Below are 17,033 nucleotides of genomic sequence, written 5' to 3'. Positions count from 1 at the left end.
CCCAGCAGTGAGACAAAGTCCAAGTAAGGAGGATGCCAGAGGTGAATCTGGGGCAAGCCAAGGCCATGCTAAAAAATGTTCTGGCCTCTAGCAGTGCTGTCAATTAGCTGGGACTGAAACAACCTGCTGTAACCTCTCAGGTGAGTTGTGCTTTTCTGTGCATCTCTGCTTTGTGTTAACCGCTTATGTGCTTGGTCTACACCTATTGTATGCTTTTCAGAGACAGCTATGTGAATATTCAGCAGTGAACACAACAGTTCTGTACAGTCTTCCTCTGACATATGGTGTAATTTGAAATAAGATGTAACAAAATTATCAATAGAAATGAAAGACAATATGTCAAAGACTGTTGTGATTTGTAATAATGGTGTGATTAATAGTAAGAGTGGTATTTATATCAGTGACAGTAGTAGTGGAAAAAGATGATGAAAAGAGAGAAATCTTTTCTAAGATTCAAATCCTCTCTGCTGTAACACACAAATTATAGGAAGAGCCATACTGAGTGAGGCCAGCGAGCACTTAGACCTTTATCCTGCTTTTGGCAGTAGTTACTAGCATTTATATCTCCACATAGATACATAAGGAAGAGCTTCAGGGCAGAAAAAGCATGTGGTGCTTTTCTTGGATGTGCTTTGAGACCCATTCACTTGTGGCTTGTGAGTTACTTAAGCCAGAGATCGCATCTTTGTGTTTAATAATCCTTTATAGATTTTTCTTCTCTAAATGTGAAATTGTGTAACATTTTGGCATGTTCAGTAGCCTGTGAAAAGGAGCTCCAAAATTTAACTCTGAGCTATACTATGGAGTCCTGGCTGCTCTGAACCCATTGCCTGGAAATGTCATTGATTCCCTCTAATTCTTGCATGAGGAGAGTCAGAAACTGATCATTCCTTATTTTGCTCTCTGTGCTTTTGAAGGCATTTCCTTCACTGTGGCAATTCTAAAGCATCTATTTTTGAGCAACAGCTGTTTGAGGTTGCTGAGAAATCATTAGGGGAATAATATTTAAAATAATAGATATTTGCCATATCAACCAAGTAAGACTCCTTCCTCAAAATTTTCAATTTCAGAACCAGTGAGTTATAACTAGATCATGGTAGCAAAAGTAAAAATAAATAGATAAATAGATCAAAAGCAATAAATCCTCCTCTACCACCACCCTTCCCTTCTCTGCAGCACATCTAGTTTCCAGCAGCTGTTATGTTCTCCTGTTCTCTGCAATGAAACTGATACTTTTTTCCTGTAATCTTGTACAGTTGCAGCGCTGTGTTTTGTGGGGTTTTTGTTTGTTTGTTAGGTCTGCTAGGTTATTGGTGGTTTTATAATATATTAAAAAAAACCCCTAAACAACAGCAAAATACAACAAAGTAAAACCAGCAAACAATCAATCAAACAAACACCACAAAAACACTCCAAGAGAACTAATTTTGTGCTTTTAAAATGCTAGCTCTTATTAAACAATAAAGCCATTATGTAAATCGGTGCTGCAGTCTTTCGGTGTTGAATTAGGTGCTGGTTATTCTCTTTTGAAAAGGATATGACTGAGAGAGGATTCAGAAAAGTCTGGGCAAAGGTTCAAGCACTGGAGCACTATGAAGAGGTATGAGAAGAATGTGATAGCTTAGAACAGAGGTGAATAAGAGAAGCCAAGATAAAAGATCAAATAATGAATCATCTAGAAAAAAATAGATAAGATTCTCTTATGTCATGGCCATTCAATTCAATTAGAAGGTGGGAAATTTAAAACTTATTGAAAGAATACTTTTTGCATGGCATGTAATTAGACTTTTGAACTCATTGCCACAGGAAATTGCTGAAGTCTAGACAATATGAGGCCTCAAGGAATAGATTGACCACTTTTATGAAAAATAAAAATGATGGTGCTGAATGTTAAATAACATTAGTGAAGAGATATTACTCTTGGTGATTCATATCTTAAATCTTTCATGCTATGTTCTTCTGCATGAGACATTGGAATGAGATCTAGCTTTGGATAAAGAGGTGAAATAATTACATACATATTTGTTGTGGGCTCTTACACGTTCCTCTCTTCAGTTTGTTGCTGTGCTCTGTTGGACACTGGACCAGATTCTTGCCTTTGCCTCAGTATGACAATGTGTCTGCCTTTACTCAAAAGAGACAGATGGGAGGAAGAGGACAAGAGGCGTCATTTAGCAAGATGGTAGCCTGACAGATGACCTTTGGGTGTGCTCCTCACCAGAGCCTGAACTGGAAGTGACTGCTGCTGCCTTTTACAAACAGTTAGATGTTGAGGCACTGATCCTCACATGCAGGGAGTAAAACTGGGAGGCAATCACTAGGCAGGACTTTATTGCTGAATTAAAGAGTGGCTGGAGATACTATCAGAAAAGCTACAAAGGGCTCAATGTCCTTAGGTATTCTTGAGCGTATTTTTTGCTGTCCATACCAAGAGCTGCATGAGTTAGCTCTTCTTTCCTGTGATCCTGCTGAGATCTTAAAGTCTTTCAAGTGTAACTCTAGGAGCACTGTGGTACATCTCCAGCTGAAACAGTGGAGCAATAGTGATGATGTCCCACCATACTTTTTTTTCCTCAAAGGTGCTGAATTCACTCATGTATGACCAGCAATGCAATGGCCTTTTTCTCATCTGGTGTGGAAATCCCCCTTCCCTCCTTCTATTCCCAGTCTTTTGAGCTGCTCCTGACTCCTGAATGTTTATGAACTCATGGCTATGACACAAGAGACCTAAACTTAGGAGTTCTGAGATGATCATTCAGTCTATAATTTCAGACACATTTCTATTGCAATGCTTTGGTCTACAGTATAGCAAAGCTCAGAAATATGTTTAATAATAAGCCTGTGAGAAGTCTATATGAATTAAGAAAATATTAAGAGATCAGATTAATTTTTAGTGTATCTAAATCTAGTCCACTTCAGCACTGACAAATTTGTATTAAGCAAGCACTGATATAGGTCTTCAACTTTAAGTACATGTTTATAATCCACTGAAGTGGATTGAGATCAATAGGCTTGAGGAATGTGCTTAAAATGAAGAGTATACTTGAGAGCTTGTAGAGTCAAAGCCTTGATAAAGAGCTCATCAAAGGTTTTCCTAGATGCAAAGTTGCACTGATATAAATTTGAAAGTGACTTGAAATTGATTGGATTTAACTCATCTGAAAGTTTTATAAGTGCATTTGATAAAAGGGTAAGTTTGAGGGCTAAGAGTTTAATTTTGTGAAAGTTAGTCAGCTACAGAAGCTGCCACTCTCCCTTGTCTTCTTGCCCCTGTCATGAAGTTCACTGCCCCAGGAAAGTGTGGCAAAAACTAAGTGTTCTCGTCCTTCCACTGCCGTATTTTACAGGCTCCTAGATTAAACTTTTTACTAAAGTGATTTTATTCTAAAATCTCAAAGTAGGAACAGAAGTAATTGAGAGATGTATCCAAGTTCCCTTTCAGTCTTCCTGAATTAGTGGCCAGGAACATCTGGCAGTGGGACAGGCAAACAGCCAGGGAGTCAGAGCATCTTCACCTGCCCCTGCTCTTTGTATCTCTGCATGTTTGTGTGTGTTAGAGATGAAAAAAAAAAAGGAAATGAAGCACTTGGTCATGGGTGTCTTCATGCAGAAACATTTAACTAAGGCTTACATCAGTTTAACAAGATCAACACTCTACAATATTCCCAAACCTCCCAAACTTTCACCTGCAAGACAGGGCTGGGGATGGGAAGTCCCTGATTTAATATGCCTTATCAAGTCAATGTTTGTTAGCCAAACTGCGAAATTCATGTGCATGCTCTCAGCTCACAGCAATCACAGTGTAAATTGTGTTAAATTCATGGTTCACTGGAGAGCCATGTAATGGAAGAACACTCCCAAAGTTTAATAAAAAACTCACAGAGCCTTTAACCCCCTGCCTGCCTGCACACAGATTGTAAGTGGGTTTACCACATTTCTGAATAGGCACCACACTTACAATACACTGGTGATGTCAAAAGAGTCTTCTGAAATTAGGATGTGGTTCTGTAAATCCACACCTTGGATATTTGTGCGTGAAATGGCTTTCTATTATTTGTGAAGTATTAGTATCTATCATTCATTGTATTTCAGTCCTTATTCCCATTCTCATGCTTTTTCCCCTCCTTTTGAAACTTCTATGTAAATGTAAATACATCCTTAAAAGCTCTTAGTTTGCATTCTCTCCTCCATAACTCCTGATAATGCAGTCTAGTTCAAATTGAGTTACTTTCATTAAGCCTTTGATTCTGGGGGAAAATAATAACTTTGGTTTTTTTTCAGTATTGCCAGTATTGAATCATCACATGTTTGAGTTCAGTCCATTGCCCAGGAAACTCTTACACAGATGGTCGATTGTTCATGGAAGGAGGCAGCAGACCATGTAAACAATTCAGGAATTATTATTGCCAAAGTAGCTTATTAATAAGCCCAAACCCTTTGAGAAATTGCTTATTGCTAGCATTCAAGCCTGGTCTAATTTAGGATTAAAAAAAGAGATAGAATAAATTGGATTGCTCAAAATTTTATTTCTGTTTAAGTATATACATATATATGTGCGCTTGTGTATGTATACATACAATTGTAAAAGATAATCAGAACTAGTCTGATATGACTATATCTGTAGTTTTCTGAATCTATGTTATGTCTCAGCCATTTTCTGTAATTTTTAAAGTGCATGGGATTTTATTGGTCCTAATAAGTATGTATGCTATAAAGTGCAAGCAATAGGATATCAATATGTATGTAGACTCCAGGAGGAAAGACCAGACACAAGTGATAGTCCCTCAGTTAATCAGAAGGAAATTGTACTTGCAGAAGAGAGATTATTTTATTTTTACTTTATTTTTAGCTGTGCCCACTTCTGATCCAGGTTTTGAGCACATGTTTCACTACTGGATTTTAAATCTCTCTGGATACTGTGCACTACCTTTTAGCCCAGCAGTGACAGCTTCACAACTCTGCTGACTCACTTTTCTACAAAAAGTTGTCCCTAGAGAGATCCACCTCCAAGTCTTCAAGAACATCAGCACTGCTCTTTCTCATACTGGCATCTGGCAGGCAAAGATTACATCTTATAAGAATTTATCATGATTTAAGTCACTCCCTAGTTTTTCAGCTATATAGGGAGATGCAACCACACTGCCTGCATGAGCTGTTGTGATTTGGGAGGTGAAGGTGAACCATCAAACTTGGTGGAAAGAGAATCCAGAAAAACACAATGGTGCTGGATACCAACTTCGTTCACTGTAAGTGGATCATTGGAGTGGTCTTTGATGAAGTAAAAGCTCACGAAGCTGTGTCCTAGTGAGCGAGTGGAAATTACCTTCATGGACCTGTTCCTGCTCAGGCCTATAAAAGAAGATGGAGGGGTGAAGGTCTGCTCCCACAGGTCATACCTTGGACCAGACTCACTCTGGAGAAGCAGCTGGTGGGAAGAATAGTGCAACTCCAGTGCAGTTGCATTTCTGCTCCCCTTTCCATTGCTCACCGTGAGTTAGCAAGGCAACAGCCTAATATTACTAATAGCACTCTGTAGAGAGCAATGGGTTTTTTCACTCTTCTGTCTGCTTAAAATTCTCCATGTCATTGACAAACTGGAGATGCCCTGTTGCTTTCCTCTCCCTTTTTTAAACTTGTGATGTGGAGAAATGGGAAAAACTGCAAACACTCTTGGGGTCTCTAATGGCTCAGGAACCAGACTAGAAACTGCTGGGTTCCCCTAAACTCATGCTTGCACACTGCCTGAGGAGAGACCACCCTACTTTACACACACATCTCTTCTTAGCAGACCTCAGGGTTTGCATTGCCCATTGCAAGACCACTGGAGGCAAGGTGTGGGTATGTGAAGTTGCTAAGCAGCACGTTTCTGGCAAAACAGAAGTGCTTCTTTTGTATATGCTGTGATACCCAACCTAATTTTAGGAGTTTATACACATTAAGAGCTTCCAAGACACCCAGAAATGAACCAGGTGATTTATAAAGCGAGACTCCATTGTGGGAAATTAAGTACAAAGACCTCAGTTCTCGCTCTGGAAAGCCCTGATGCACAGATTGCTGAATCTGGAGGAGCATTTCTTTGACAATGTAATTTCTGTTTGCCTTCTCACTTTAAGCATCTGCTGGTGGCTGGAGCTGGGCACAAGACACCAAACTAAACAACCTTCTGTTTTATCCAGTATGATTTTCTTATGCATAAACTGTCATTGAAGAAAACCAGGAGGATTGGTTCTGCTCCTAGTGAGCCATAGTTAGCACTGAAGAAAACTGATCGGCCCCAGCTGAGAGAAAGCGCGGATATGGATTAAATGTCCTACAGCTATGGAACACATTGGCAGGTTTGTATTTCTTGCGCAAGCCATGCTTGTCCTCTGTCTTAAAACACTCTTTGCATCTGCTGTGGCATTTCAGCTACGTGTTACTTGTATGTGTATGTGAGGTTTCTGAAAGGTGACAGGCTATAGGCAAGTGGGTGGGAAGGGGGAAATTTGCATCTTCACCCTTTCCAGTGAGGATCAAATCAATAATTATGTCTGTGTGGAAAATCACAGTTGTCTCATTAAAAGCTGAATTATAGCTTGTGAATCCTGCGGCTGCCATTCCTTCCCTGGTTTTGGGTAGTATTCCCAAGCTGTATGCAGTGGGTCAGTCGTTTTGTCCAGGCAAGACATATGATTTCATTTCTCTTTTTCCCCCAGCAACATCCTCTTCAACACTTAAGGATTTGTATCTGAGCATGCCAAGGGCAGTGTTAAAAATCCATATTTGCAAAGAAAAGAGAGAGTACTAACATTTAGAAAAGTGTGAGGATGAATCTTCACTGAAGATACAAAGTCGATAAAGAGACTTGCAGTGGCCTGAGCATAGGTCAAGTTGACCTATGTGAGAATAGAGAGTAAAGAATGAAAGGAAAACAAGTTAGAGGAAAAGGCTGCACTAAAAATGTGAGCTGCAGCCATTAGTTGCAGTACTGTCAGCTCCTAAAGTGCCTGGGCAATACTTTGCCTTTGTCTCCTGTGCAGGGATGTGAAATCACAGGAAAGAGTCAGCCTATGCACCAGCCTTGCAGTAAACAGAATATGTCTGTTTTCCTGAGCAGGGAAACTGAGTCATGGATCAGGAAAATGTGGTGTCATGAGACATGTGCTAGAGCGTGTCTGGGGAAAGATCTTGCGAGCCTGTGACTCTGATTTATTACCATTATAATGCCTTTTTTCTCTCTGATCACAATGCTTGGGATGGAGATCATGGTCCACTCTTTTATGTCATTACAGGAGCTCTGTGTACAGACATGTAGGGTAAGAGGCACAGTTAAAAATGAATCCAACAATTTATGTCCTTCATTATCCAGCATCCTTTGTAACTCTTGGCTTTATGTATTCCAGGGTGGTGCACCTCCTATTGGGGACCATAAAAGAGGATTTGGTTGAACTGCAAAGTAGATGCAAGAATATTACACTTCCTTAATTTTTACATTTGTCATGTCCAAGCTGCTAGTTGCACAAAGCATAGGGTGGGGGAAGGAATTTCTCAGCACATGATTTGGAGATGATCATGGAGATTTTTCTTGCTCTGCAGAGAGATGGCAAAGGATCAATAGTTAGGATACATAGGAATGTTATATTCAATTAATTTCCTGAAATTACACTCTGAAGTTGTGTTTAGAAAATGAATTAATATTGGTGAAAAGCACTGATATCCTTGGATAAAGGGCAACGAGAAGAACACATTGTTATTATTAAACTGTAGTAGAAATCCTCTCTTTGGCTTTGACTGAATTATTGCAGTGAGTTTCCTTGGTGATGTGACGTAGAATTTACTGGAGTGTTTGTGCTGTATAATTGAAAATGACACCACCTTTATTAAACAGTCTCTGGGACTCTTAACTCTTCTCTATGTTGCAAACCAGCTTTGCCAGCAATTCTTATCAAGGGTCCTGAGCCAGTAAAATGGAGGCTGGTGAGGTGTCTGCTACGAGACATCTAAGTTAAGGGAATGCTGAGGGCAAAAAATGCATGCCTTTCTCGAGGTAAGTGAAATAATAGTAGATGAATGTGTCTGAAGACTCATTAATTGCTCATTAAATTGTTGTCCATTGATAACAAAGGAAGAGTGAAACTGCTTGTCATTTTGTCATATTCTCCCTCAAAGAATATAAAGTTCAGGATAAAGAGACCTCTACTTAAGTCATCAGTTTATAGCCAGCTTTGTTGGCACTGCCTGAATGCTGTCACCAATGGCTGTTCATTTATCTGAGTAAAGTGAGATAGTGGTTCTAGTCCAGTTTTTCTTAGACAGGTGTCTGCATCATAATGAATCTCATCTCAATCAAGGCTAATTGCTGCTCCTGACAGCAGCCTCCCAAGAGAGTCTTTAGGGAGCAAGCAGGCCGTGGAGGTCAGATCTGATGGGGTCACACACCTAGGGATGAGTAACCGGGCTCGCCTTTCAAAAGCTGCCAATCTGGCATGAAATCCAATGATTACTGGAGACTAATATTGTGCTTGGAATTTCTCTCATGCCTGAGACATTAGAATGCTCAGACTAAATGTGTCTAGCTTGTTAAGTGTTAGTGCAAATTATTTAGCAGTGCTCTGTCCTGGTGCAGCAGGGCGGTAATGTGCACACAAGTGAACCCCATCCTGTGGCAACACTGATTTTTATCACCTAGGGTGTAGTAGGACCCTTACATTTGGAGAGACTGCAATGCATCAGTTTTGCTCTGTGATAGTGAGTTTTTACTGGTGTTACATCTATGGTAACCTGTGGAGTTTGATGAAGAAGCTACAGGACTGAAAGCTTAACTGCATTCTCCAAGTATATGATGATCTCAAAAATGAAATTACATCTTTGTAGGAATATAATCACTCCCTTGTCGAGTTAAATTGAGTAAATGTTCTTCTCTTAAATTGAGTTTGATTTTTGTAATGACTGCTTTGTCCCACAGATATTGGTATAATGGGAATATAGATACATTTTGATTTAATGTGTATCCTCTCCTGGATACCCCAACTTGATTACATATCCCAGTGAATCCTAACTAGGAAGCTCTGGGTTCTTTAAATTAAAATGGTTGCTTCATTTTCACACCATTAGGAAAATGCCAGGAACCTCACTAATAGCTGGGCAACAGGCTTCTTTCACAAAGGCAAGAGAAACTCTGCAAAGAAATCAATAGGTTTGTTAAATACTGATACCTGTGTGGCACTGATATGTAGCTTCTCATTCTGGGATGGGCTAGAATAATACATATATAAAGGAAAAAAGCAAAATTATTATACTGTATAAATATATATTTAATGAAGAAAATATAAATTATTCCCCTATTCAAATAAAGCAATGCTCAGCACCAATCTAATAGTCTCTGATCCTGGGTATTGAAATTCTTTAGTGTTAGATGAAAGAAGAAATGAGTTTGTTCTGGAAGTTCTGGGAGGTCTTAAAATGTAGCAGTTTTTATTTTGTTTCTCCTTAAATGTCCCTTTGCCACTCTGAAAATTAATGGTTACAATACAATGCTTAACTTCACACTAGTACACAGCAGGCTGGACGTAACAATTGGTTGAACCCTACATTTGTAAAACCAACAATATTGATTTGTCAGTCTCTCTGTGATGGGCTAGACCCTCTCTCTTTGATCCTCGGCTTGTGAAATTACCGAGGTGTCTGGTGCAGTCTGACATAATCCATATTAGCACAAATGAGGGCAGAGTGTCAACTGAAACACGATATTTTGCTAGTGATTTGCTTATTATGTATGTCGTCTTAGCATTTCAAGAAGTGTGAACTTTGGAGGGGGGAGACAAATGTAGCTGAATATGTTGAGGTCCAGGAAAAAAAAGGGGACATGCTAAATCAAGTTTGAAACTAGAGCAGAAGAGACAGGAGTTTTTCTTTCTGCTTATCCTATATATGTTATCATTACAGGTCAAATTATTTGTAACCCACTGATGCTGAGTGTTGGACTAAGTGCTCAGTCCTGGGACTTGCTGAGTGTTTTTCCCCTGGTCTGAGATCTGCTGAACCCAGGGAAAAGATTTGCTCTGGATCAGGCTTAGCAGTAGATGTTGAGGCTGCTTCCATCCAGAAGCACAGATTCTTGCTTTCTCCAAGAAAGTAATTTTTCTTTGCTGCTTTAAGTTCTACAAATCTTTCCTCACCAGAATATGATGTGTCTGCAAAATTATACCCTTTATCGATTTCCTACTCAATCCAAGGAATTAAATTGTTTTCTTCATACCACTATGAGTCAGAATAGGACAAATCTGAACGAAATAACTCACTAGTGGGCCAGTTCCCTTTGTGTCATCCAATGGAGAGAATTATTGTGAAAGGACAGTAGGAAAAGAAACTGAATCAGCTTGAAATAACTGTTGGGATTTTTCCCTCTTCAGCTCTGGCCTCAGATTTTTTTTTTTTCTTCTCCTTGTAATGAGTGCTTGTGAAGATTACAAATGCCAGAAACTGCAACATACCCTGTGCATCTACTCCATCTAATCACAAGCCGTGTACAGTTAGTGAGTGGAGCTGCATCTGCTGATCCCTTCTGACTTCCAGATGAATTGAAATGCTTGGCTGATACATGCCAGGTCACAGGTTCATGTCGTTCACGGGGAAAAGCAAGTGCTGTCTGCAAACAAACCACCAGCTCCACAGTTGAGCCAGGCCAGATTTATTATTGCTTTTCTTCCAGGTCACCAAGTCATGGCATATTGCTTCAGAGCCCAGTGGGCTCCATCCAAAGCCTGCCCTCAGTTCCACAGGTCCAGGGTCATTAAGGGACTTACCCATGGCTGTACCCAGGTGACAGCTACATGTCCTCTAGAAGTTGGATGAAAAACAGACAAAGATTCATCAAAAATCTTTTGGTTTAATTTGTATTAACCCACAGTATTAACTAAGTTTCCAGGTCAGGCTCTGCCTCTTGTTAGCTCATGGAGTTGACATTGTGGCACCAATGTTGCGTGAGACATTACCTCAGTTAAATGTAGCTGGATTGCATTTACTTGCTTTTGAACATCTACGTACTCTGTCTCTTAAAGTTTTGTTTCCTTCTGGAGGCTTCGGTTCATACAGTCTGCTTACAATTACTGGGAATTGCTGATTTCATACCCAGACATACAGGGCATTTAAACTGTGAACATGTTTAGGAATCTCTCTTCCTTTTTGACACCTTATGCCCAGAGGAAAGAATGAAAGGAAAATTATGTGCATTTTTGAGTGGGAGAAAAAAAAGATTGCTCTGAGGTGACTTTCTCCTCAGATTCTGTGATGAGTAATGCTCCTGTCAATCACTGAAATATTCAGAAGCAAGCTAAAAAGATGCTTAATTTTAGTTTCATTTGGGTTCTGGGTTGATGTCATTTCTACTCCTGTGAAAATAGGTATTCCCTGTGGAAATGAAGAGCTTGTAGCTGGATGACAAATCAATGACAATTAAGATCTCAGTGATGATTAAGGACTTCCCACTCTGGGTCTTCATTTGAGATTTTATTAATACCTTTGGAGAGACATATTCAGGCAGTTGTGTCGTTTCCCCACAATATTAGCTTTGGAACATTTCATGTGAGTCACAAAGCGCTAGAATAAGTAATTTTCTTCCATGTATCTATGCTGTTTTAGCATAATACTAGAGACTACAATGACTTGATGGTTGATATCCCCTGATATCCACGACTTAACACCTATTTGTGGAGAAGGTAGGGTGTACCACACATATCGAGTGGTGGGTTTTTTGTGTATGTGGTTTTAATTTTTTGTGGGTTTGGTTTTTGGTTTTTTGTTTGTTCCGTTTTTTTTTTTGTTGTTTGTTTGTTTTTTGGGTTTTTATTTGTTTGGGTTTTTGGTTTTTTGTTTTTTTTAAATTTGTGTTAATTATTTGATAATTGTATGACTCTTCAGTAAGATCCTTCTCTCAGAGTGAGAAGATGTAAAACCTAAATCGATAGCAATGAGGATTTATGTCTTGTAATTTAAACAAACAATAATATGCCACTAAAGCAGCTTAATTAGCTAGTATCCTTCTCTGTGCTATGAAAATCACATGGCAATTAAATTGGCATCTTTTAGGTACCAGTTTTAGAAGGAATTCACTTGTCTCTCCCTTGCAGAGAGAAGCTTGGCCACCCCACTAAGAAGTTGGATGCATAATTTTGATACCATTTTATACAACTTAAATTGTTGTGTGAATCCTGCCTCTGATCTGTTTAAGAATCTCACACCTATTCTCTAAAGAGCTGTACAAGCTAGAAGCTGCCTGCCCTGGTGTAAAGAATTTTATGCCTTTTTCCCTGGATTCCGCTGCTCTGTCCAATACTGTTGGGTGGATTTGTCAGCAATTTACCACACAAGCAATTGCATTATAGCTGTGGATCATCTAGTTTAGTTCTGAAACTCTTAATTCTAACAGACAGATAGTCACAGGGAGAAGGACTATTCCTTGGAACAGTATGGAGTGTTTAGAGTGGATATTATTTGCTGCTTTATTTGGTTCTGAATTGCTTCAAACTGCTTTAGTGAAAGGACTCTACTCTTGTCCGTGTATGTGCATAGAGAGTGATGTTTTTCTTTGGGAGCATGTGAAGTTGCTAAATTCCTAATTTCCTTTCATGGACAATGGGGCTTATACCGTTTATTCCCCATTGACTTGAAATGGTTTCTCTCTTGTTGGTAAGAAGGTCTACAGTCAAACACAAATATTGAATTAAAAGTACTTCCTGTTTGTAGTAGCTTAAAAGCATCTTGTGGGCAGATGTTATATGGATAGCTAAAAAAAACAATCTGAAAAATAATAAATGCTTCAGAGAGCTACACTAAGACTCTTTCCATCTTTCCATCTCTATCTCTTGAGCCCTTGATAAAACTCAGTCACAATGCAAATGGAATAATATTGACATTTAAGAAAAAAGAACGTGAAAAAATTATTTTTTTACCCACTATAGGGAAGGTTAGAGAAGAGGGGAAATAGGAAAGAAAAAAATACAACAACCTACCAACCCACTGAGCTAATTTTGCCCTCTGATAGAGGATTTGGTATTCACATTATTAAGGCCAACCTGGAATGTAGAATTAGAGTGTAATTCTGTGTTGTAAACTTATTTAAAATGAATGAAACTGCCAGCTCACATTCCTCTAATAACATTTTATGTGGCTAAGTTTATGGGTCAATCCCATACACTTTCTGGATTTCTTAGTCCAGGTGTCATTCTGATTTCAAAAGGAGGAAAAGAAACCCAAGTGTCAAGGTTTGTAAAGGTAAGAGATGTCAGCCAAACCCTTTTTGTGTGGTGTCCCCTGCACTTTCACTCTCTCTTCACGTAATTTCCTAATTCTTTCTGCTGATCCATCTGGGGAATGGCTGGCCAAGAGACGTGAGAGCCAAGGTTCAGATCTTCATGTCTAGGCTAAGGGTTTCTGTGACCTGAGCGTAGAAATGTTTCCACAAGTTGAATATTGAGGTATGTGAAATTGAGCAGGTTGTTTCAGCCCTCATCTGCATCACAGATCTCTGTGTCTGAGAACAGCCACCATTTCTGACACATTGCAGAATCCCCTAAGAGATCCCTGCAGTGTCAAAGAGAATAAATTGCTTCCTCGCTTGGAGAAGCGGTCCCTGAAGTTCAGGGTTAAGGAGTGAATGGGGAGGCATCATAGGAGAGATTTTGCTGCTTCTGTCTGTAATAAGGTTAAAAGGTAACTTGATCACATTCTTTAAGTATCTCCATGGGGATATCTAGTATATAGTACAGAGGTGGGAGAGGGCTCATTAATTTTAGACAAAGTTGTAACTCGAAACAGTAGCTGGAAATTGAAATTAGATGAATTAAAAATGAAAGTAAGATCTTTTTTATTTCTGATTTATTTTCTTAACAGCAGAGATAATTAACAACCTTGGCTGACTGCTCAAAGGAAAATGAAGGTTTTTCATTGCTTTCAATCTTTAAATTGCAATGAGAATTCTTTCTAAGATGAGAGTTTTAGCCACTCCAGAAGTTATTGAGCTGAGCAGAGGAATTCCTAGGTGAAGTGTTGCCATTAATATCATTGAGACTTTGAGGCTGCAGGATCACCATGGGTCTTTTGGCCTTAAAAAAAAAAATCTATAAACAGTTGTGTATAATATAACCTTTCAAAGCCATTTCATTGAATGGCTGGGCTTTTATGACATTTTACCTGCACATTTCTGCATACATGTGCAACTCTTTCAGGCTATTTGTGCAGTGGTCTTAAGCTCAGTTTTAACCACAAACTACATCCCCCTTAACACTGCTGCTAGAAATGAGTAAAATAGAGAGACAAGCCCCAATTGTTCTGGCTCAGGTTGTAATTCATCCTTTGGCCTCTCTCTGAGACTGTTTGAACTCCATCCTAACAGGTAACAATGTCTTAAATCCACATCTTTTTAGGAAGAAAGTATTCAGGTATTGTTTCTCTCTATAAATCTACAAGCTCTTTCAATTACTTTTTCCCTTTTCCATGGGCTCATATCTCTGGAATCAGCCCAATAAAGTTCTAAATGATCTCCTTAAACAATAATCAAATATCCTCACTCGATATCATCTGCAGGTGGAGGTTCTGAACTGCTGCAGATGATGAGCAGAGCAATGAGCTTGCTAGGACAGGAAAAGGGGGATGAGATACAGCAAGGAACCTATTTAGCACCTGTATCAGGAATCAACACTCATTTTCATAATGAATTTGCCTGTGTTCATCATCACTGCAGCCTTTCATTAGGAGTATGACAGTTGAGATTTCTTTATCTGCCATTTCCATGGTACCCCCAGTAGTAGGTTTCTCAAGGAAAGAGCTCTTTAATCACTGCTGTGAGGCACTGGGTTGTGGGTGGGACTGGGGCTGTTTCTGGCAAGACAAGCAAGGGGAGAGAATTAAAGGAAAGCTTTCTATGCCTACAGCTTGTCAGCTTAGCACTAATATATGTGCTCCTGTGCTCTTCTTAACTCAGTTCTTTATTGATTTATTTGTATATGGGGTACTTAATGATAAAGGAATACTGTCCACCATTCCTCCTGAAATATGGCCACCTCTCTGGTGGAGAGGGACAGGTATTGAGCACCAGCCAGACAACATGACATTTCAGAAGCAGAAGGAGGAAAAAAAAAACAAACAAATTTGATTGAAATATAGGGTAAACTAAGAAAGTATTAACATTGCGACACCATTTGTGGAGCCCATCTAAACAGCATATAAACATGGTACCCTCATGTGGCCCAACAGGTTTTATATGCATTTAGCTTAAGGCAGTACCAATTCATGCTTTTTAGCCACACACCAAGATTTTGATATTTTAAATTTACAAGAAAGAATTTTCTTTCAGCAAGGGTGATGGGAGAGCCCACTAGGCTGTACTGACAACCAGCTTGCCTACCAGCGCTGTCCCTTAGCAGCTGCTGCAGCACTATTAGTAATTGATGTGAAAGAACACAGAAGTGCAATTGTTTTTCTTTGCTGGATGAGATTTGCCTGATGAGTATTCTATCATCTGCTTTGTAGCATAAAGAGTTAAGAGTTGAAAAAAGTGGTGGTGATGTGTGGATAGAAGCTTCTAGCAGTGACTTATGTACATACATGCACAGAGTGTGGCTTGACTCAAGATGAAGCAGCACTGAGGCTCTGCTTCATACACGTCAATTTTTCGTGCCTTTGCAGGCGATAAGTACCAGGGGACGTCTCATGTAAATTGGAGACAGAGTAATTGTTATCTGTTTATCTTGCTTTCCTTTTAGAGAGGTACAATGAAATCAGCAGAACTCTCCTCCCCTGCTCCTCCTCTCTTCCTAGCGAATAAACCTTGTATTAGAAAAATTGGAATGTTTTGTAGATAAAGGAAGGTGACCCTAGGTCTTGGATCTGTTTCCTTCATTAGCAGCAATTCGGCATGTAGTGATTGCTGCTTCTAGTATCAATGCTGGAGCATTTAACTAGTCAGAAGAGTTTACAGATGCCAGAAGAGAAAGCCAGCGATGCATATAATATATTGCTGGAATCATAAATAGCTGAGACAAGGGTTGGTTATTGCTTAGTTTAATATTGTTGTTTAATAGCAACTCTAAATACACTCTGCTGGGTTAAATATTGTACTATTAACTCCAGAGATAATGATCTTCCTAGATTGAATGAGGGACAATCATATTATGGTGTGATGCATTTCTTTGAGCTCCCCATATGTGAGCAGGGTAATTGAGGGGACTAGCAATTCTGCAAACTATCTTGAGGGTCACATTCTTGCATTGTATGAACTCCCCATTCCTAGAGAGTGCAGAAGGACTTACTCTATGAATACAAAGGCATCAGATGACCCTGCTTTTTATATTTGTTAAATACCCATCAAACCAGCCTCCCAGCCCATGGATATTATAAATTTCTAACTAATTACAAGATAACTGTTCCACAGTAGTATCTTCACGGGTAACAATTTATCCAGGCTTTTCCCTCATCCTTTCTTACAGGTAACTGAACAAAGAAATGAGTTGTCTTCATGTTGATCTTTTTCTCTCTTGCCTGTCTGAGCTAGAAGAAAAATGAAAAAGGACTCAGCAGAGAAAAGAGCTCTCTTTCTAAAAGAGCAGTAATGTCCTACCCTTAAACCCAGCTGAATAGTTCAATGAGAGCATAGATCACGTAGGCAGCGGGAGTGGAAGTTTTTATGATATTTTAGGAACACACTTTTAGCTGGCCAAACAAAAGAGGAATCTGGAGGATAGAAGAAATGCCCACAGTTTACCTTTGCTTGCAACGGTCTATTCACTTTACTCATATTGTGCATTTAATCCTAGAGTGTCCCTACTTTTCTGTTTCTCATGTTCTCAGTTTCCATTTTGTTCTGTGCTGTATTTAAATGTTTCATTTAAAGGATTCGGAGATATTGCGGGGAGGAAGTTACATATATTTCTGTAAGTATAGATATGCATGTGTACACATGAATGTGTGCATGTGTATATACATACAAAGTTCTCAGTAACAAAGCTAAATGTTATGCGCTTTTCTGTTCCCTTCTGCAATTTAACCCTTTACTCTCA

The sequence above is a fragment of the Nesoenas mayeri genome (genome assembly GCF_963082525.1).
Source record: "Nesoenas mayeri genome assembly, chromosome: 7".
NCBI lineage: Eukaryota > Metazoa > Chordata > Aves > Columbiformes > Columbidae > Nesoenas > Nesoenas mayeri.
Note: the sequence above shows the minus strand (reverse complement) of the source record.